General features: G+C 43.5%; 1 protein-coding gene across 14 annotated transcripts in view; it reads left to right on the forward strand.

Annotated features, from left to right (window-relative positions):
* Window positions 1–18,121, forward strand: part of wasf3b (WASP family member 3b) — a 246,852-nt gene that overhangs the window by 180,866 nt on the left and 47,865 nt on the right. The window contains exon 14 of one of the 14 annotated variants that reach the window (XR_011342256.1): window positions 14,641–14,678. The exons of the other annotated variants lie outside the window; for them this stretch is intronic. The gene's annotated coding sequence lies outside the window, so the exon portion shown is untranslated. Of the gene's footprint in view, window positions 1–14,640; window positions 14,679–18,121 lie in introns of those variants that run through there. 14 annotated transcript variants of the gene reach the window in all.

Here is an 18,121-nt window from a genome sequence, read left to right on the forward strand (position 1 = left end):
CTCTTTAGTTCCTTAAAGAATTTTTCTGTTAAAGGAATTGGTAATCTTTGAAATAAGTATTGTATCCTTGGGAACACATTCATTTTAATGGAGTTTACCTGCCCTATCAACATTAGCGGTAATTCTTTCCAATGTTCTAAGTCTTCCTGCAATTTCTTTATTAGTGGTTGATAATTTAGTTTGTACAAGTGGCTTAAGTTATTATCTAACCTGATCCCTAGACTTCCCATTTAAATGGTGATTCTTTTTTAAATACTGTATAGTCTGCGTTACTCATTGGCATCACTTCACTTTTATTTGTGTTGATCTTGTACCCCGATATTTCTCCATATTCCTTCAATTTCTTATGTAATTCTTTTACTGATACCTCTGGTTCTGTTAGGTATACTATGATGTCATCTGCAAATAATCTGATTTTATATTCCTTCTCCTTTATTTTTATCCTTTTTATTTTATTTTCTATTCTTATCAGTTCTGCCAAAGGTTCTATTGCTAAGGCAAACAATGAGGGGGATAGTGGACATCCCTGTCTAGTTGACCTACTTAATTTAAAGTGACTCGATACATTATCCATTTACTGTTACCTTAATCAACAGTCCATTATACAATGCTTTAATCCAATTTATATATTTTTCTGGTAGATTGAACTTCTGTAATACTTTAAATAAATAATTCCACTCTACTCTGTCAAAGGCTTTTTCTGCGTGTAGAGCAACAACCACTGTTGGTTTCTTATTTCCTCGAACTGCGTGGATTAGATTAATAAGTTTGTAGACATTGTCTGCTGTTCGTCTTTTCTTAATAAATCCAGTTTGATCTTGTTTTACTATTTTAGGTACATAATCAGCCAATCTGTTTGCTAATAATTTTGCTATTATCCCATAATCTGAGTTAAGTAGAGATATTGGTTATATGATGCTGGTGTTAATGGATCCTTCCCCGTCTTTGGTATTACTGTAATTATTGCTGTCTTACATGAATTTGCAGAGAACAAAACAAAGGACTCTACATCACCTTTGTTGACCTCACCAAAGCCTTCGACACCGTGAGCAGGAAAGGGCTTTGGCAAATACTAGAGCGCATCGGATGTCCCCCAAAGTTCCTCAACATGATTATCCAACTGCACGAAAACCAACAAGGTCGGGTCAGATACAGCAATGAGCTCTCTGAACCCTTCTCCATTAACAATGGCGTGAAGCAAGGCTGTGTTCTCGCACCAACCCTCTTTTCAATCTTCTTCAGCATGATGCTGAACCAAGCCATGAAAGACCCCAACAATGAAGACGCTGTTTACATCCGGTACCGCACGGATGGCAGTCTCTTCAATCTGAGGCGCCTGCAAGCTCACACCAAGACACAAGAGAAACTTGTCCGTGAACTACTCTTTGCAGATGATGCCGCTTTAGTTGCCCATTCAGAGCCAGCTCTTCAGCGCTTGACGTCCTGCTTTGCGGAAACTGCCAAAATGTTTGGCCTGGAAGTCAGCCTGAAGAAAACTGAGGTCCTCCATCAGCCAGCTCCCCACCATGACTACCAGCCCCCCCACATCTCCATCGGGCACACAAAACTCAAAACGGTCAACCAGTTTACCTATCTCGGCTGCACCATTTCATCAGATGCAAGGATCGACAATGAGATAGACAACAGACTCGCCAAGGCAAATAGCGCCTTTGGAAGACTACACAAAAGAGTCTGGAAAAACAACCAACTGAAAAACCTCACAAAGATAAGCGTATACAGAGCCGTTGTCATACCCACACTCCTGTTCGGCTCCGAATCATGGGTCCTCTACCGGCACCACCTACGGCTCCTAGAACGCTTCCACCAGCGTTGTCTCCGCTCCATCCTCAACATCCATTGGAGCGCTCACACCCCTAACGTCGAGGTACTCGAGATGGCAGAGGTTGACAGCATCGAGTCCACGCTGCTGAAGATCCAGCTGCGCTGGATGGGTCACGTCTCCAGAATGGAGGACCATCGCCTTCCCAAGATCGTATTATATGGCGAGCTCTCCACTGGCCACCGTGACAGAGGTGCACCAAAGAAAAGGTACAAGGACTGCCTAAAGAAATCTCTTGGTGCCTGCCACATTGACCACCGCCAGTGGGCTGATAACGCCTCAAACCGTGCATCTTGGCGCCTCACAGTTTGGCGGGCAGCAGCCTCCTTTGAAGAAGACCGCAGAGCCCACCTCACTGACAAAAGGCAAAGGAGGAAAAACCCAACACCCAACCCCAACCAACCAATTTTCCCTTGCAACCGCTGCAATCGTGTCTGCCTGTCCCGCATCGGACTGGTCAGCCACAAACGAGCCTGCAGCTGACGTGGACTTTTTACCCCCTCCATAAATCTTCGTCCGCGAAGCCAAGCCAAAGAAAAAACATGAATTTGGCAAGTTTTGTGTTTCTACTATCTGGTTCATTACTTCCAGGAGAGAGGAATTAATAACTCTTTAAATGTTTTATAGAATTCCATTGGAAATCCATCCTCTCCAGGCGTTTTATTGTTCGGCAGCTTTTTTAATATATCCTGTACTTCCTCTATTTCAAATGGTTTTATTAGTTTGTTTTGTTCCTCTTATTGCAATTTCGGCAGTTCAATTTTAGCTAAAAATTCCTCTATTTTATCATCTTTCCCCTCGTTCTCAATTTGATACAATTGTTCATAAAATTTCTTAAAATTTTCATTAATCTCTGTTGGATTATATGTAATTTGTTTGTCCTTATTCCTTAATGCCAGTATCGTTCTTTTAGCTTGTTCTGTTTTAAGTTGTCAGGCTAATATTTTGTGTTTTTTCTCCCAGTTCATAATACTTTTGCTTTGTTTTCATTATGTTTTTCTCCACCTTGTACGTTTGTAATGTTTCGTATTTAATTTTTTTGTCTGCCAATTCTCTCCTTTTCATTATATCACCCCTTTTTACTAATTCCTTTTTTGTACTTACTATCTCCCTTTCCAACTGCTCTATTTCCAGATTGTAATCCTTTTTCATCTTAGTCACATAACTTATTATCTGCCCTCTAATGAAGGCTTTCATTGTGTCCCATAATATAAATTTGTCTTTCACTGATCCTGTGTTTATTTCAAAATATGTTTTAATTTGGCGTTCAATAAACTCCCTAAACTTCTGTCTTTTAAGTAGCATGGAGTTTAACCTCCATCTATTTGTTCTTGGTGGGATGACCTCCAGTTCTATTGCTAATAATAGGGGTGAATGATCTGATAGTAGTCTAGCTTTATACTCAATTTTTCTAACTCTCCCTTGAATATTGGCTGACAACAAAAACATATCAATCCTTGAGTAAGTTTTGTGACTACTCGAATAATATGAAAATTCCTTCTCTCTTGGGTGTTGAGAGTTTAATTTCCTGCATTGGTTTAACCATAAATTTGGCTAGTTTATTCTTTTTACTTGTCTTTTGTCCAGTTTTACCTAACATTGGGTCCAAATTAAGGTTAAAATCCCCTCCTATCAATATATTTCCTTGTGTGTCTTCAAAAAAATATCCTGCATAAACTTTTGATCATCCTCATTAGGTGCATATATATTGAGCAAATTCCAAAATTCTGAGTATATCTGACACTTTATCATTGCCCCGATACGGGCAGGAGCAAGGGGGAGGCGGCGGCCCCAGTCCGGGCACAGGGAGAGCAGCGGCGGCCCCGGCCCCGGTCCGGGCGAAGGGTAGACGGCGGCGGCCCCGATACGGGCAGGAGCAAGGGGGAGGCGGCGGCCCCAGTCCGGGCACAGGGAGAGCAGCGGCGGCCCCGGCCCCGGTCCGGGCGAAGGGTAGACGGCGGAGGCCCCGATACGGGCAGGAGCAAGGGGGAGGCGGCGGCCCCAGTCCGGGCACAGGGAGAGCAGCGGCGGCCCCGGCCCCGGTCCGGGCGAAGGGTAGACGGCGGCGGCCCCGATACGGGCAGGAGCAAGGGGGAGGCGGCGGCCCCAGTCCGGGCACAGGGAGAGCAGCGGCGGCCCCGGCCCCGGTCCGGGCGAAGGGTAGACGGCGGCGGCCCCGATACGGGCAGGAGCAAGGGGGAGGCGGCGGCCCCGGCCTCGGTCGAGTGAGGCAGACGGAGGCCCCGGTCCGGACAGGGAGTGGGAGGCGGCGGCCCCAGTCCGGGCACAGGGAGAGCAGCAGCGGCCCAGGCCCCGGTCCGGGCGAAGGGTAGACGGCGGCGGTCCCGATACGGGCAGGAGCAAGGGGGAGACGGCGGCCCCGGCCTCGGTCGAGTGAGGCAGACGGAGGCCCCGGTCCGGGCAGTATGGACCGACCTAGGAGGGGAGGCAGGCCCCTCCAGCCCGGGTAAGAAACCTGCATAGGAGAAAGCCACTCCGATATAAAACCTACGACCCAAGGACCTCGCTGCCACGTCCCAGCTTGCTTGGCCACGGCACACGAACCATGGGTGTAAAGGGTGGGGCCAGTACTGCGCGCACTGCACTCCACCTAAAAGCTCCTTTGCGCAGGCCCGAGGACAGGTCCACGTCCTCCCCCTCAACGTCCTCCCCCTCCACGTCCTCCCCCTCCACGTCCTCCCCCTCAAAAGATGCTCACAAACTCAAGCTAGCATGCTGGAACATCAGAACCATGCTAGATAAGACTGACAGCCATCGACCTGAACGTCGGTCTGCCCTCATTGCACATGAACTCTTCAGACTTGACATCGACATAGCCGCTCTCAGTGAAGTCCGCCTGGCAGATGTAGGCAGCTTCCAAGAACGCGGCGCGGGCTACACACTCTACTGGTCTGGCAAGCCTTCGGATGAACGACGCCTATCTGGTGTAGGCTTCATGGTCAAGAGCTTCATTGCCTCCAAACTCGAAAACCTTCCGACAGGCCTCTCGGACCGAATCATGTCCATGCGACTCCCACTTCAAAACAAGCGTCACATCACCCTCATCAGTGTCTATGCTCCAACCCTCCAGGCGGAACCAGCAGAAAAGAACAAGTTCTACACCGACCTGCGCAACCTCATCCAACGTACCCCTACAGCCGACAAGGTTGTCATCCTGGGCGACTTCAACGCTCGTGTCGGCAAAGACTCAGAAACCTGGCCAGGAATCCTGGGCAAGCATGGCGTCGGCAAGTGCAACGACAATGGGCGCCTCCTGTTGGAGCTCTGCGCAGAACAGCGGCTTGTCATTACAAACACCCTTTTTCAGCAGAGGGACAGCCTTAAGACCACCTGGATGCATCCCCGATCCAAACACTGGCACCTCCTGGACTACATCCTGGTGCGAGAAAGTGACAAACAAGATGTGCTCCACACCAGGGTCATGCCTAGCGCGGAATGCCACACTGACCACCGGCTGGTTCGCTGCAAGCTCAACCTTCACTTCAAGCCAAAGCCCAGGAACAATAAAGCCCCCAGAAAGAGGTTCAATGTTGGAAAACTGCAGTCAGACGAAGCGAGAGGAAACTTCCAGGCAAACCTCAAAGCAAAGCTCGACGTTGCAACCCGCCTCACGGACCCGTCCCCTGAAACCTTCTGGGATCAGTTGAAGACTACCATACTGCAATCCACTGAAGAGGTACTGGGCTTCTCCTCCAGGAAAAACAAGGACTGGTTTGACGAAAACAGCCAGGAAATCCAGGAGCTGCTGGCAAAGAAGCGAGCTGCCCACCAGGCTCACCTTACAAAGCCGTCCTGTCCAGAGAAGAAACAAGCCTTCCGTCGCGCATGCAGCCATCTTCAGCGCAAACTCCGGGAGATCCAAAATGAGTGGTGGACTAGCCTCGCCAAACGAACACAGCTCAGCGCGGACATTGGCGACTTCAGGGGTTTCTACGAGGCTCTAAAGGCTGTGTACGGCCCCTCACCCCAAGTCCAAAGCCCGCTGCGCAGCTCAGACGGCAAAGTCCTCCTCAGCGACAAGATCTCCATCCTCAACCGATGGTCAGAACACTTCCAATCTCTTTTCAGTACCAACCGCTCAGTCCAAGATTCCGCCCTGCTCCAGCTCCCTCAACAGCCCCTAAGGCTAGAGCTGGATGAGGTTCCCACCCTGGATGAGACATATAAGGCAATCGAACAACTGAAAAGTGGCAAAGCAGCAGGTATGGATGGAATCCCCCCAGAAGTCTGGAAGGCTGGCGGCAAAACTCTGCATGCCAAACTGCATGAGTTTTTCAAGCTTTGTTGGGACCAAGGTAAACTGCCTCAGGATCTTCGTGATGCCACCATCATCACCCTGTACAAAAACAAAGGCGAGAAATCAGACTGCTCAAACTACAGGGGAATCACGTTGCTCTCCATTGCAGGCAAAATCTTCGCTAGGATTCTACTAACTAGAATAATACCTAGTGTCGCTGAGAATATTCTCCCAGAATCACAGTGCGGCTTTCGCGCTAACAGAGGAACCACTGACATGGTCTTTGCCCTCAGACAGCTCCAAGAAAAGTGTAGAGAACAAAACAAAGGACTCTACATCACCTTTGTTGACCTCACCAAAGCCTTCGACACCGTGAGCAGGAAAGGGCTTTGGCAAATACTAGAGCGCATCGGATGTCCCCCAAAGTTCCTCAACATGATTATCCAACTGCACGAAAACCAACAAGGTCGGGTCAGATACAGCAATGAGCTCTCTGAACCCTTCTCCATTAACAATGGCGTGAAGCAAGGCTGTGTTCTCGCACCAACCCTCTTTTCAATCTTCTTCAGCATGATGCTGAACCAAGCCATGAAAGACCCCAACAATGAAGACGCTGTTTACATCCGGTACCGCACGGATGGCAGTCTCTTCAATCTGAGGCGCCTGCAAGCTCACACCAAGACACAAGAGAAACTTGTCCGTGAACTACTCTTTGCAGATGATGCCGCTTTAGTTGCCCATTCAGAGCCAGCTCTTCAGCGCTTGACGTCCTGCTTTGCGGAAACTGCCAAAATGTTTGGCCTGGAAGTCAGCCTGAAGAAAACTGAGGTCCTCCATCAGCCAGCTCCCCACCATGACTACCAGCCCCCCCACATCTCCATCGGGCACACAAAACTCAAAACGGTCAACCAGTTTACCTATCTCGGCTGCACCATTTCATCAGATGCAAGGATCGACAATGAGATAGACAACAGACTCGCCAAGGCAAATAGCGCCTTTGGAAGACTACACAAAAGAGTCTGGAAAAACAACCAACTGAAAAACCTCACAAAGATAAGCGTATACAGAGCCGTTGTCATACCCACACTCCTGTTCGGCTCCGAATCATGGGTCCTCTACCGGCACCACCTACGGCTCCTAGAACGCTTCCACCAGCGTTGTCTCCGCTCCATCCTCAACATCCATTGGAGCGCTCACACCCCTAACGTCGAGGTACTCGAGATGGCAGAGGTCGACAGCATCGAGTCCACGCTGCTGAAGATCCAGCTGCGCTGGATGGGTCACGTCTCCAGAATGGAGGACCATCGCCTTCCCAAGATCGTATTATATGGCGAGCTCTCCACTGGCCACCGTGACAGAGGTGCACCAAAGAAAAGGTACAAGGACTGCCTAAAGAAATCTCTTGGTGCCTGCCACATTGACCACCGCCAGTGGGCTGATAACGCCTCAAACCGTGCATCTTGGCGCCTCACAGTTTGGCGGGCAGCAGCCTCCTTTGAAGAAGACCGCAGAGCCCACCTCACTGACAAAAGGCAAAGGAGGAAAAACCCAACACCCAACCCCAACCAACCAATTTTCCCTTGCAACCGCTGCAATCGTGTCTGCCTGTCCCGCATCGGACTGGTCAGCCACAAACGAGCCTGCAGCTGACGTGGACTTTTTACCCCCTCCATAAATCTTCGTCCGCGAAGCCAAGCCAAAGAAGAAAGAAGATCATTGCATACCTCCCTGCCAGATCTATTATTTCTTCCTCTATTTTGATTGGTACATTTTTGTTAACTAGTATGACTACACCTCTAGCTTTTGAATTATAGGATGCTGCTGTTAGATGTCCTACCCAGTCTCTCTTTAGTTTGTTATGTTCCGCTTCAGTTAGATGCATTTCCTGCACAAATGCTATATCTATTTTTTCCTTCTTCAATAAATTTAGTAGCCTCTTCCTTTTAATTTGGTTATGTATTCCATTAATGTTTATAGTCATATAGTTCAACATGGCCATCTTATATCTTGCATACACCTCTTTTCCACCTCTTTGCCACCTCCATCCCCCTTTTCCCCATTTTCATCTCTTAGTTTTCTCTTATTACACTTAATGTACAAGAACACATTTAAGACATAAAGTACCCCTGCAGTTCCCACATCCACTAATACCTTAACCCCAAAAGTTTCCCCTTCTCTGAGTTGCCCCATACCCCTTGCCGGGCAACCACAACTCCCCTTTTCATTTGAGTTGCGATCTTGTTCGCAGTGTCAACTGATTTTGCAGTGACGGTTATTTCCCCTCCACCCAGCCCTCTCCAGAAAACACTATTTTTTTAACACATATAACAAAGCTCTCTCTCTTTTTCCCCCTTACTCCCTTCCTTCCCTTCTCTTTTCCCTCTTTAGTTCTTTACATAATAATTGTTTTTACATCTTTATTTATACTTTAATCGCCGTTCTTCATTCTTGTTACATCTCTTCATTTCTTCTCCTGTCCTGCAAACGTTCAGCGAATTCTTGTGCTTTCTCTGGATCCGAGAACAGTCTGTTTTGCTCCCCGGGTATAAATATTTTAAGCACGGCTGGATGTCTTAATATGAATTTGTAACCTTTTTTCCATAAAGTTGATTTTGGTGTATTAAATTCCTTCCTCCTCTTTAAGAGTTCAAAACTTATGTCTGGGTAAAAAAATATTTTTTGACCCATGTATTCCAATGGTTTATTATCTTCTCTAATTTTATTCCTTGCCTGTTCCCGTATATTTTCTCTTGTTGAGTATCTCAAAAATTTTACTAAGATGAATCTTGGTTTTTGATGTGCCTGTGGTTTCGGAGCTAATGCTCTGTGTGCCCTTTCTATTTCCATTTCTTCCTGCATTTCGTCATTCCCAGGACCTTTGGGATCCATCCTTTTATAAATTCCTTCATGTCTATGCCTTCTTCAGGCCCACTTTTTTTATGTTGTTTCGCCTACTATAATTTTCCAACATATCAATTTTCTGAGTTAACAATTCGTGTCTCTTTAATTTTTTTGTCACTTTCTTCCAATTTTTCTCTTAAGTCATTCATTTTCATTTCTACAGCAGTTTCCGCTCGTCCACATTCTCTACTCTTTTCCCTATATCTGTCATTACCTGTTCTAACCTTTGCATTTTATCTTCTGTTCTTTTAATTTTCCTTTTAACTGCATTAAACTCTAATGACAACCATTCTTTTAGTGATCTCATTTGTTCTTCAAAAAAGACTTTATCTATATTCTGTTCATCAGTTTTACCTTTTATTTCTCTTTGTCAATCAGTTTTACCTTCTATTTCTCTGTGAAGATCATGGTCTTCTTCTTCCTCCTCTTCTATGTCTGTATCTGTGTTTGTGTCTTCTTTTTCTCTTCTTTGTGTCTGTGTCTCTTCTGTTTTTCCTGATGAGCTGCTTATATCTCTTTGTCGGGCCTCTCCCTGCTGGCCCTCTTGTTGCTGGTCCTCCCCTCCTGGGCTGCTCATCTGTTGTGCTTCCTGACGTTGGCCTTCTTGTTGATCTTCCCTCCGTCTGTCTTCCATGTCTGTTTCATTGCATCCTCTTCTGCTGTCTTCCTTATCCTCCAGCTGAGAGCCCTGGTGTCGGGCATCTCTCAGCTGCTCGGTCTGTAACAGCCCACTCCTCTCCTCAGCCCCCCTCCTGCCGATGTCCTCTTTCTCCTCTGATTGCGCAGTTGCGCACTTTTGTTTGGCTCTGAGAGCCATTTTTGTAGTGTACCGGCTGGTGGGTCATGACTCTGTAGGGCAGGCACTGACCTCGAGGGTTGGGTGCTCCTCGTCACCACAGCGTCCTGTTCCTTCCTCCAGGTAAAGCCTCCTTCTTTCTTCTCTGGTGACTTTTTTTTTTACTTTTTTTCCAGTTGTTCTTACTTTCTCCTTCTTGGAAGCCATCTTCTTTCTCTTCTCTGTATCTTTATCTTCTATTTCTTGTACTCTATTTTTGTTATGCTTTGCTTTTTCTTAACTTTTTTTCCTATTTTCCTGGAGAGGGCTGGTTTTCCCTACCAGCCACTACTCCATCATGTGACTCCTCTTCGGGCTTTCGTGTTCTAGATTAATGCAGCCTGGGACTTTGTCAAATGCCTTGCAGTCTACATCGAAAATGCCACCCTTTTCAAACCTCTGTGGTACCTTTTGAAAAAAATTGCCAGGTGGATTGTCTCTAAATAAATCTTTGCTAATATCCAACAATTCTCATTAAGATGAATGGCTTAGCTGCTTTTAGTCTTTTCCTTTTCCCTTTTGAAGAATGGTCTCATTCAACAGCCTACTTCACATACGACATCATATAAATCGTCAAAGAGGATGGGAAAATGGTAATTGGACCTTATGCCATATCCTCCCTTACCTTTGAATAGAGGGACCAATGCAATTACAATGTAGCAACTTGGGTTCAAATCCAGCGCTGTCTATAAGGAGTTTGTACCTTTACCCTGTGTCTGTATGGGTTTCCTCTGGGTGCCCTGGTTTTCTCCCATCCTTCAAAATGTATGGGACTTGTGTGTTAATTGGTGTATTTAGAGGGCACGGGCTCAGGGGCCGGAAGAGCCTGCTACCATGCTGTAAGTCTAAAAAAAAGCTTTGTATTTCCTTTTTCTGAGTCTGGTAATCAGCAACTCTTAAATGAAAGATCCTTAAATATACTAAGAGTTGGATGTATTATCAATTCCTATACTTTTTATATTTATTCCCTTGATGAGTCTTCTATTCCTTCTCAAGGTGAGAGAATTTGTGATCTTGCCACTCTGATAGTATCTTTATCATTGGGATATTTGCCAACAATCTCTAAGCCATCTGCAGTCTTACACCAGTCAGCTATGGTCAATAAGGTAGATGAGGGAGTCTAAGGTGTGTGAAAGACAGACAACGTGGCATGAGAATGCAAGAGGTTGATAATTGCCACACACAGGTAAGTTTGTATTGTTCACTTCTTGCTGGCATTTACTTTGTCACTGTTCAAGTCCTCATTGTGGTTGTTAGCAACTGGGAAGAATGGCTCAACCTAATTTGGAATGGGGAATAGGGAATATTTATTGAAAGTGTCATCCGTTGAGTTCAGTGTCTTTGAGGTATGAAAATATTTCCTCATCTTTCTCTTGGTTTGTCTCTTACATTTCCTCCTCATCTTCCTCATCCTATCCACCTGGTCTCCATTATCACTGGTGACAAGGCTAAGCCTAAATGATCGTACTGCTGCACAGTAGGAACCTTGAGACCTGCTGCTTTTTGAGATGAGATTGATCCATCTGAATTTTCTCTTTGTTTCTAATTACAAGGTCTTTTTTGGTTATTAAAATGATTTGCCATTATTCTGCCCCAGAATGCAGCACTGTGAATGGAAGTAACAGAAAAACCTGAAATAGTTAGGGCATCATTTTCTCACATTTTAGATTTTTTCTCAAAAACAAGCAGCATCTTGACAGAGGTATGGGTACTTTCTAGACATTGCCAGACATTGAGTTTTGGGGTTGAAATTCTTTGTGATAGTTGGTGACCTCATTCCTGTGGTTTCCCATATATATTTGGTCTCAACTTTTAAAATGTTGTCTAACATCAAACTCTCATGAGTAGAGTGACAAACATGATGGAATATACAACAAACTAATGAAAAGTTACTAGACCACATTACAACACAGAGAAAACCCATATAATTGGTCTCTTCATCAATCATTCTGTGCCTTGCTTCACAGGCAGCCAGTGAGCAAACATCGCTCACTAACTGCATTAAAGGTTTCAGTTTCATGTAACTGTCTCTCTAACTAAATATAATCTATCCATAGTTCTATCTACCTATTAATTAACACATTTTACTGGCTTCTGCTTTGAAGTCATCAATGACTATTTGACGACAAGGAGTCAGCACTCCTAAATTAACATATGTTCTACTGATTAGTATATTTTATGATCAGAACAGTTAGCTAATCTTTCACTATCCAGAAAGTATTATATTTTTATTTCTTTTTCTTACTGCAATGCTAGAGGATTTGGAAGCTGCGCTGAACTTCGTCAATCCTCCATTTTGGAATGTGGGAGGGAGCTGGTTAGCAATGTGCAAGTGTGGCAGTCAACCTTCCTTAGAGTCCATATTATTTGTATATGATATCTGAGGGCACGTATACAGTTGCTGCAGACATACAAAAGACACAACTGTTAAACTTGTAATCTCACTAGGAACATCCCCATAGACAATATCAAAATGGTTGAGCAGGATGATGGAGAGCAAGCAGGCAGAAGAAACACTTGCAGCTCTTCCACTAGGGACCATAGTGGGGGGAAAACCATGTGCAAGCTTCTTTCACCCTAAAACCTAACTAATCCCAATGTATGCAAGGAATTGCTTATTTTGCAGAATAACTTGGAATGTTCCTTTCTGATATGAGATAGGGGATTTGAAAAAAAACATGCCAGCATATTTTTAAATTTTGGCGAAATTTTAAATACAGCCATCAAAAATAATTTGGACCTCAAAAGAATCAGATGACAGATGTGAAAATTGGCAGCAGCCCAGGTGAAGAGAAAGGTTTTACAGGAACCGTTGATGCTTTTTTGCATACATTTACTTTTTGATTGGCTAATTGATAGATATTTCTGGGAAGAAAGCCAGTGCGCTCCCACCGGAACAGTAGCTGTCTACAATGAGAAAGCAAAATTGCCATTGAATATAGATCTATGATTCATGCACACATAAAGCAGTCCCATCCATGTGCTAAGTAACTATTCATATTCTTATTGCAAGCTAAGGGACAGCACCAAGTATCTCAGATGTCATTTAAATATGTAGCTAGAGGGCAATTTTCTTACTTTTTTGCAATGCTTGCCACTGCAACAAACAATAAAAGTAAGTATGTGGTCAACCAGTAAAGTTACAAAGGTTGAAAAATCACCTTCTGTGTTGTACCAGCAACACCTTTAATATCTTTCCATTAATCCTGTTTTTTTTTTCATTCTTTCTCAACATTACAGGAGATGCAGTTTTCATCCCAATTACTATTAATTAAGGTTTTGCAGATCCATTATTCAACAACTTGAAATGTGATGATAAATTTTCAAATGATCTCTCATTTCTTTCATTTTAACTTACTTCAGAATGTTTTGGATAATTAGTTAATTCAGCACTATCTCAATTACTAGATGTTGCATCTACCTGTCAGCCACATTGGTATAAGCGGTCGTCAAGTTTGGTCATTTATTTCTTAGGAGACGTAGTCATACAGCATCAAGTCTGTGCTAACCTTCATGCACCTTCCTTCATTAATCTTCTACTAATCCCACTTTATTGTTTCCACATTCCCATCACCTTCCCCCGCCTCCATCTCCTGGAAGCAAAATGCACGGGAGTAAAAGAGACTATTGTAGTCTGCTTCTTTCCTTTTTGCATTTGTCCATGCTATTGAACATGATATTAAATATGCATCAACTATTTGAACAGTGATCACAGGTTTTTCAAATATACATGTTAATTTGTCACTGAAATTGAATTGCAATGAGGTACAGTGATGGAGTGGTTAAGTTATTGAACTGACAGCCAGATTTCCAGACCATTGATCCAAAGGCAGTAAATCCCACCATGACAGCTGGGAATTAAATAAAATAGAATTTTAACTAAAGAAGCTAGTCACAGTTATGGTAAAGGTGAAACTGTTGGATTGTTGTACAAACAAGATCAAGAGGGATTTGGTTATCCTACTGTATGATTTGCATCAGCTGGTGTGCAAGTACTGCAAGAAACTAGGAAAGGTAACCATATTTTCATTAATTTCTAACAAGATTTCAAGAGATAGGTGGAGAAGTAGGCCCAGTGGCTCATTGAGTCTGATCTACCATTCTATCATGAGCTGATCCATCCTCCCACTCAGCCCCCCTCCCCAGCTTTCTCCCCGAAATCCTTGACTAAGGAAATCCCTGTCATTCTCTGCCTTAAATACACCCAATGATCTTGCTTCCACAGGTGCCTGTCCACAGACTCAAGACCATTTGATTAAAGAAATGTTCCCACGTGTTTTAAATTGACCCCCTTCTATCCTGAAATTTCTATTTGGAGCAATTATAGGATATTGGTCAAACCAAATCAAATCTACAGTACAGTGGCTGAATACTCAACTTGTATTTCTTCTAAATATGGAAAGAAACCAAAACACAGGGCACTGGGATCACTCGGTGGGTGCAGGGGATGTGAACTGCACTGGGTGACACTAAAATGATTGTAAAATTTTTGTGCAGTGTTTCAGCATAAGTTTATTATTTTTTTTAGAAAAATATCCCTGTAGTTAATTATAACAACAAAAGCATTTTTTGTAAGCCTAGCTTAATTGTATCAATATACCTACAAGGCTAAAACTCTATGCTAATTTACTTTTTGAACCTTCTGATGCGCTCCAGTCAGAGCTGTCACAAAGATGCTTTGAATCACATGCACGCTGTTGTTTTCATTAGTATTTTTATACTTGCTGCTTTTGTCAAATTTTCTGGTGTTTTAGCTACAATGTTGTGTTAATTAGTATTTGTGAACCTATATCCATTTTTTTTCAGAATGATTAAAGGAAGAGAAGGAGAAAAATCATTGGCGGGGTTGGTGGGGGAGGGGGGGGGGAATGAAGCTCCAGACCCATCAATGTGATTGACAGTGCAGGAACAATAATCTAATAAATGCCAGCATTACCAATGACGTACAAGTCCAAGAACGAATGGAAAAACAGTCATGAAGTCCCATTTGGCATAGATTTATGTGGAAATAAGAGAAAGTAATTTGAAAAGCATGTAAAAACAAACTAAATCATGTCTTTGTAGCAGGAAACTTCTCACTATAGTTAGACTGCCCTGGCTATATTAATCGTTCAAACTATCAGCTTTTCAATTCCCTTGATCTCCAAGATTGTTTTAACTGGAACATTATCAGATCTCTTTTGTGATTGTATAAGATATGAATAATATCAAATTATTTCAATTAATTGGAAATAACTGGAGGTCAGTAATTTGATGTATAAGGAATGTAGAGATGTTACGAGGATAAATAATATTTGATTTGCATTTCAAATTTAACAATCTAATCCTGCTTTCTGGAAAAGGTCAAATTTTAAACGAGTTATTCTGATTCTTTAGTAGATGAGGGTGAGAAATTTGTATGGAATTTGCTGTGGTATCACTGTGGTAATGTCACATGCCTTAATCTCTTTGATATTCAATATATCAATCTGTTTTGATCACAGTCATAGAGCATACTGTAGAACATTACAGCACAGAACAAGACCTTTACCCAGGATGTGTGTGAACCTACTCCACAATAATCTAATCCTTCTCTATCTCTCACCCATATCCCTCTATTTTTCTTGAATCCACGTGCCTATCTAAGAGACTTTTAAATGTCCCCATTGTACCAGCTTCCACAAGCACCACCAGGAAAGCGTTCCAGGCACCCACCAATCTCTGAGTATAAAAAATGATCTTCCTTCCACTCATCTTAAAAGGATGTTGTTGTGAGTGAGGGAACAGGTTTGGTAGATCTCAAAGGCAAGGACTCTGAACACAGTTTTTTTGTAGTGAAGGATTTTATTTACAGAAGGCAAGTGTGGGAAAATGGGAACACACACACACACACACACACACACACACTCTACAGCAGACGTGGGGAAAAAGGTAGTGGCAGTGAAACAATGCGTTCAGTTTATTAGAGATCATGGGAAAAATGCCAGGTCAGTACTGAACAACCCATACAGTTTATTAGCAATTGTGGGAAAAAGTCAGTAAGCGACTAAACACATGCAGGCAACTAATAATGAATGTGGGGACAAACTGCATACACACACAAACAACCAAGGGAAAAGTCAATACAATGTCTACCACCCTTTGACTGTTCAGACATGGCTCTATGCTATTTAGGGACAATAATCAATGCTCCCAACCCTATTTAGTTCACAACTCACCAACAGTTTCTCCAGTGCTCTTCCACATTCCTCAGCCTGGAGTGAAGCAGGGTGGTCCCTCAAAGATGGCAAAAGAGAGAGGAAAAGAACACATGGCACCTTTATAGTGCTGGAGGTCCTGCCCAGGTTGTTAGCAGGAACCAATGGTTCAGTGCCAGGAGGGTTAATCCAATTACATCAGTCAATGGCCCAAGGCCAAGTACAGGCAGGCTGGAGAGTTCAGTCAATTTACATGGGACCAACAGCAGGTATGTACTAATGGGTGGGGTGGATCCAAACCTCGATTGGCAACTGGTGTGCCATCCAACTAGGTAGAGGGTAGTGCTGTCACAGATGTCCTCTCCTATTTGCTATTGTCACCTGAGAAAAAGGTGCTGGCTGTCCACTCATAATTTTATAGACCTCTATCAAGTCATCACTCAAAAGAGAAAAGCTCAACCTTTCCTCATATGACTGTTGTCCAATCCAGACAACATCCTGGTATATCCTCTGCTCACCCACCAAGAGATCTGTCACCTGCCCAGGTTCATTCACCAGTATTGTATCTAGTGTGGCCTCTCTTCTCATTGGCTTGTCCACATACTGGGTCAGGAATCCTTCTTATACACACCTGATGAATTCTGCCACACCAGAAGCTTTTGCATTAAAAAGGTGACAGTCAATATTCAGGAAGTTGAAGTCTCCCATTGATGACAACTCTGCTGTTTTTGCACCTTCCCAAAATCTGCCTACTTGCCTGTTGCTCAGTGGCTATTTGGGGACCTATAGAGTGATTGCTCCCTTCCTGTTTCTAACTTCCCACCCACACGATTCAGTAGATGATACCTTCCTTTCCACAGCTGTGATACCATCCCGGGATTACCAATGCTCTTTCACCTCACTCCCTATCCCTTTTGAAACATCTATATCAGAATCAAAATTTATTGTCATGAACATGTCATGAAATTTGTTGTTTTGTGGCAGCATCACAGGTGCAAATATTAGTGCAAAAGAAGAAAAAGTAAGACAATGTCTGTGGTTCATTGTCTGTTTGGAAATCTGATGGCCAAGGAGAAGAAGCTGGGCATTGTCTTCAGGCTGCTTTACCTCCTTTCTGATGGTAGTGGTGTGAAAAGGGTGTGGCCTGGGTTGTGAGGGTCCTTAAGGAGAGAGGCAGCTTTCTTAAGACACCACCTCTTGTAGATATCCTCAATGGAGTAAAAACTGTTGCCATGCTGGTACTGGCTGAGTTCACAACTCTGTTTTCTTTTCCTATCCTGTGCATTGGCACCTCCATATCAGACAGTGATGCAACCAGTCTGATATCAGAATGCTCTCCTGTAGAAATTTGTATGAGTCTTTGGTGACATATTAAATCTCCTCAAACTCCTCATGAAGTATAGCCGCTGGTGAGTCTTCTTCATGATTGCAACAGCCAATCCTCTCCTTGTGTCAGCCAAGTAATAGCCACAATGTTGGCATTCCATGAATTTAACCATGCTCCAAGTTCATTGCCATCTAAGGCATTGACTGAGCCTACGCAGCTCTTTAGGGTAGGCAATTCCAAAAGTTCACCACTATTTAAAACCAAAATTCTTCTAATTTTTGTCATAAATGGCCTATCCCCTTTTATGAAAATGTGTCATATGTAATTATCACCCCTACATTTAGATATAAGTATGATATAAGTTCTTCTGCTCACCACAGCATGCCACCCATTTCAAATGATGACTGATTAAATTAACATCATAGAAAAGCAAACATGGGCTTATTCAAGCACATCCTGCAGTAATATATTCCAGCAATTCAGGGGAAATAATCGAGAATAACTCTATAATCTTCATTCCAATAAGAAATAAATAGAAGTATTTTTATTTCTGTTTTTTTTTAACATTCTGCTGGAGTAGTTGTAGCGTGTGATGTATTCCTTCGCTGATAGTCATCTGCCAATAACGCTGCATAGCATAGGGGAGATCCTGGTGTCTGTTCACCAGTCCAACATACGACATGATTAAATCTGGTAGCTAATTGCAGGTGGATTCAAAGGCACTAAAATACCAAATTTATAATTATTAGTTCACAGGATGTGAAGCCAGCATTAAAGACCCTCC

The sequence above is a fragment of the Narcine bancroftii genome, chromosome 7, assembly GCF_036971445.1.
Source record: "Narcine bancroftii isolate sNarBan1 chromosome 7, sNarBan1.hap1, whole genome shotgun sequence".
Taxonomy (NCBI): Eukaryota; Metazoa; Chordata; class Chondrichthyes; order Torpediniformes; family Narcinidae; genus Narcine; species Narcine bancroftii.